The sequence below is a fragment of the Pezoporus wallicus genome, unplaced genomic scaffold, assembly GCF_028554395.1.
Source record: "Pezoporus wallicus isolate ANWC-B61680 ecotype Strahan unplaced genomic scaffold, APGP_CSIRO_Pwel_v1 contig_8166, whole genome shotgun sequence".
Lineage (NCBI taxonomy): Eukaryota > Metazoa > Chordata > Aves > Psittaciformes > Psittacidae > Pezoporus > Pezoporus wallicus.
In genome coordinates, this window is record NW_026638114.1 from 2544556 (window position 1) to 2549961 (window position 5406).

The 5406-nt window shown below is 37.4% G+C and overlaps 1 long non-coding RNA gene across 1 annotated transcript; it reads right to left on the reverse strand.

The window, feature by feature from the left end:
• Nucleotides 1-232: 232 nt before the first annotated feature.
• On the reverse strand, nucleotides 233-4947 carry LOC130599219 (uncharacterized). Its single transcript, XR_008972194.1, has 4 exons — nucleotides 4629-4947; nucleotides 4371-4424; nucleotides 2394-2466; nucleotides 233-1457 (listed from the first exon to the last, which is right to left on the reverse strand). It is a non-coding gene; the product is annotated as an uncharacterized LOC130599219 (long non-coding RNA).
• Between the last annotated feature and the right edge of the window lie 459 nt (nucleotides 4948-5406).

Here is a 5406-nt window from a genome sequence, read left to right on the forward strand (position 1 = left end):
AAAATACAATATTTCCTCAACAATTTATCATTTAGATCTTTTGCTCCTTACTTCTCTGGAAACAGAAGAAAGGATGATGGGTATTCAGGTTATCTATTAGTTAATAATTGTCACTTTTCTTCTCAGACAAGTGTGAAACCATCTCTTCTCATAAAAATCAAGCTCTACTTGAATTATGTTTCCAGAATAACAGCAAGGTTTGTATATACACGTTACTGGAATAATGTCAAAGTTCAATCATACACAGAATTTATTAGATTTTGGGTTATTCTTTCCCTTGAATTATTCATTGACTATCTATAATTTCCCAAAGAATAATTTCATAAAGCGCTGCAGCAATAAAACTCTCCATATATTAGCACACCAATGTGGATGGTATTTATGATGTACTCAAAGAAAAATCAGCCTGTTACATTAATCATGTGAAAGTATTGAAAAATTATCTTTAATCATTTCTATTTGAAAACAAAACCTGCTCAGAGCTTTAAAACGTGCATGAAACCTGCAATTACATTTCATACATTTCCTGCAACAATTTACATAATTATTCAATACTTCCATGTTTGTCTGGTGTTCAGTAATCTCTTATCTCATTTTCTCTGAATTGTGAGTTGTATTCAATCTTCTTTATTTAGCAAGTTTTGCTTAGAACATTCCAGATTCAATAAGGAGAAACAGTGAGACACATAAAGCCCCATCCTTTGATCACAAGAAGCTGAACAGCAAAACATCTCCTTCCTGAAGCCCAGTTCAGATTCTGAGGACCACCAGCACCCTAACACAGCTTTGAGTACCTTGTTCTTATCCCAGCCTCTGCAATGAGAAGCCCCTTTGCAGCCTTTGTGCCACTTAGGGGTGGGAACAGTGTGTTCTTACAGACTACCACAGGTTTTCTTCAGGACCATGTGTAAGGATGATTGTCCATTCAGCCACTGGATGAAGGAATCAGAGGTGTTGCCTCCTGGAGTTTACCACTAAAAGTGTAGTGACGTGAACTGTAAGCAGCATTAGTGAGATCAGAAAGTTCTTTTGAATGCCGCCCAGTTAGAAAACAATTTTTTCCCTATATTTGACTTCTGAGAGCACTGAACCACAGGTATTTCCACTTGAGCTGTCTGTCAATTAAACTTTGCAGGCATTGCTACACTCTGCCTGTCCAAAATCAAGAGAAAGTCAAGTCTGAAGACACAACCTGCTCTTCAGTAGGCCAAAAAGCCAGAGTTCTGCCTAGTACTTCCTGCAGACTCAGAAGCACCATAAGCCAAATCATGCTAACACCTCCCAGATGTTTGAAAAGCTAAACAGGCTTTACCGATACTCCTAGTCTGTGGATTATGAACTAAAATGGAAAATGAATGAGGATGATTCCTAATGAATCAGAATATAGAGCCACAGAGGTTTAACACTGTCAGCACTGAAGTAACGTTCCATAAAGTCAGTCCTTGGAAAGCTGCAATCTGCAAATAAACAAACATGTACTAAATTAGTTGTTGAAAATACAACGCCCTTAGGAACTCTAACAAGCCAAGCGTTCGTATATAGAATACAGAAATACAAAGATACATAAATAAAGCTTTTTTCAGAATGTTAGGTCTCCTGCAAAGAAAGCAAAGAATGAACAATTGGTATAATACTGACAAGCTCAGCTTATAATTTTGACCATTAATGACTTATTTCAAATAGCTCAGACTCCTGCACATGAGCCACACTGTAGTGTTTCAGCTGATTCTGATTCTCTTCGTGCAGAAACCTTTTAGCTAATCATTTTCATCTCTGTGTGTCAATAAATCTTGCGTCTCTGGGGCAATGACTTTTACTCAGCAAATGTTAAGCAGAAATAAAACCACCCAGAACAGTCTAAGCATGAGAATTTCAATAAGAATTTAGCAATATATTGATCCACTTCTCCCCTTTCTGACTTTTCATTACTGTCACTTTCACCTCCTGAATTCAATAAGATAAAAAGCTAAAATAATATGTGACTTACAGACTTTAGCCAGCCCTACTGAAATGATTTTTTAATTCTTTTATTCCACAAGAGCAAACTTAAAGAAACATTTTATAATACTGAAGGCACTAGAAAATGGTCAATAATCTATTCTTAAAGGGAAGAGTTGGCAGTCACGGACTAAAGTGAATGACCTCTTCTATAAATACAGGCAGAATACACAAAAGACATTAAAAGATAAAAGATTAAGATATGCAGTAGTAGGAAAACAAAGTCTGCGATGAAAAGCCATGTTTCTATGGGTTTATGAATGAAACATATTACGGGCCGTACATCTCCTCTTCCTCGGAAGCCAGTTGACAAAGTATTTACATCTTACACTGTTGCTTAAATAAAGTAAAATTAAGTTAATGTAACTCTTGTGTTACTATCTATAAGCACCTACCATCTAAAAGCCGCTTGGATATGCCAAATCACACTTCCTGCACACCAGTTGAACAAATGCTATTTTCAGTCTCCTAAAATTTATCAACGAGAATTAGAAGATAACCAGTAGTCACAAAAAAAAAAAAAAAAGATTGAAAACCCATCCTACCATTAAAAACAGTCATTGAGAAACTTCTCACTAATCTTATTCTCAAAGCTTGAATTCTAGCACAAGCAGATGGTAGAGATACTCTGACCCTTCCGTTCTAACGTGTATGTACGATAAACAGTGCTGAGCACCAGTTCTTCCTTAAGTTCACAAGGCAGGTAATTTTATATTTCTATGATCATCATGACAACTGGTGAATGTCCATCAACATTCCATAGCCATTTATTCTTACAGAACCCTGTGAGAGGCTGAGACACACATCAGTGAATGAATGTGCCAACATGTTGGGGAAAATCACCATGCATGTCGTACTGTGCTCTCATTCAAACGTATTGAGTACAGGTGGATTAATGCACAGCTGAATTAACAGTGACTGCCAGAGGAAATACAGTAGTTACTGTATAGTGTCACAGAATGAGCTGTTAAAGAATTTTAAATAATGTTTACTGATAAAAATGTCATAGAAAATAATGTAAATCATTGCCTTAGCAACAAAAAAAATCATACAAGTCAGCACATCCATCTTCATTTTTCTTCATTTCTATTTCTCACCATTGTAATAACTCACATTATCCCATCATATAGGAAGCAGTCAAGAATTGTTTTCTTTAAAAACAAAAGCACAAGAAGTCTGATCCAGATAAACAGAAGTTAAAGACTACAAAATCAAGAATCTTTTTTTACCAGTAGAACCCATAATCTAAGCAAAGAGGTGTCTTTTACCACCTATTTTTGGCCTATAACTACCTCTCTCTGGTTTATAATCAAATTTCTTCTGTCAAAGCTGTTATTCAAACCATACAAGCCTCAAAAAGAAAAAAGCCCAACAAAATAAAACCTATTGAAGTCCATGCTATATATTTATTTAATATATAGCACAGCCAACCCAATATTACATACATAATTGTATCTGATCTGCTGGCCAACTCACTGCTTGTGGTTCCTAAGATGCAGTCTCGCAGACTGATGTGGTTCTTTTCAAAGCACTAAACCAGTTTGTTGTCATTGTGAAAAGGAAGCACACAGACAACAGCTGGTTCATAGAGCCACATGAATGGGCCACTCTGCAGCTGATGCAACTGCTAGTTCTAGGAAAGCTGGTGCAATTGGTCTGGTTGAGTTGATCTGAAGATCTGCCCCAAGGCAGATGTTATCGATTTCAGTGTAGTGACATGGACTGGCATTAGCTGGAATCTGATCACAAGAATCAATGCACTGATTAGTATAAATAAGTTTCAGACTCTGTTTATTTGGCTGAAAATATATTCAACCTCTAAAGAGTTGGAGAACACACGTGGTATCCTCCTGTTGCACATCCGTCCTTCATCCTCTTAAGTCATCTGCTCCTGTCATATCTATTTGTGTGTGCAAACACAGACTGTGATTCCTTACCTTCTTTCAGAATCTCCTGAATCAGTTAACTGGAAAACAATTAACAAAGCTTTCTGTCAGTCATTAACAGCTATGTTAACACTTCTCTAGAGGCCTTTAGAGTATCCAGTCTGTGTTTGCTCAGAGCTGAGTGAAATGCAAATCATTAGTACTTATTTCTGCTTGCTCCTCCACAGTTATTCAAACCACAAGGGCTTCAGGACATCCACTTCACTGAAGAACTGCACAGGACAATGGATCAGAGAAATACGACTGGGCAGCAGTTCTCAGCAGGTTTTGCAGGCACAAAGCTGGGCCCAAACTCATAAACTATAAATCCAGTGAAGCTGTAACAGGAACAGTGTGACTGACTGACTGTGCCCCAGCACAACTTCCCAAACAGATGATGAGTTCTGGGACAAGATCTGTTTTCTTTCCCCTTTAGAGCAGACCTACCAGAGTGGTATCATGATGCAGGTGTTACACTCCTCCATATTCTTCCTGCAAACACTGAAAAAAAAATGGTAATGAAAATAAATCCATTTGACCATTAAATGGAGTCTACACTCCAAAATGTGGAAAGCGAGTCCAAGGTAAAAGGGCTATTTGTAACCATGTTACCAAACCTTAGAAGTAAAATTAACAGTATTCATAATACTCTGTGTATTTTGTGACAATGGTATTACTTTGTTTCCCAAAGGACAGAGGACATACCTGAACGTGTCCAGAATGCACCATAATAAAGTCTTACATAGCAAAGCAGCCATTGGAAAAATTATGTTGTGCTATTATAGGCAATTTTTGCCAGCAGTGTGCCAATTTAAACAAAGCTGCATTCAGGACTTGCTTTTGAAAGTGCATTGCTTCCTATCCTGAGCTGAAAACAAACCACAGCATTCAGAACTTCCTACAGACTGAAAATTACAAGTTTGTATCAGCTCCATTCTGCATAAAAACACCAATTCAGTACTGACCCAGATCTCCCACACCTATTCCTACATAAGCTTCAGTAACAAAAACAAGGTTCGTATGCTACAGCCAAACAAAATGTTAACAAACCGACTCTGTAAGTTGGCCTCATCCTCCCCAAGCATCACTTTCATCATGCCATAAACGTTTATCATGTTTGTCCTAGCAGAACATAACACTTCAACAGAATGCATACCAACAAGGTCGTCGTGTACGTATTCAGGAGGGTTCCCTGGGGCACTTTTTCTGCAGCACTTCACGCAAATCTGTATTCTAGTTCATTGATTTAGGCAGATACCTGCCTAGAAAACACCAGTAATGGTTTTACTAACTCAAGATAGAAATGAAAAAATAGGCTTGGAGCTGCTTTGTGTTTAAATACCAACATGAGTGTATTTTCCATCTTGTCTGATATCAGTTTTTTGGTTTTCATAATACTTTATTCTGGAAGTATCAGAAGAAAGAAACAGATTCCAGTATCCCAATAATTTTTTTATTACACAGGTGATATGGTGCCCATAAA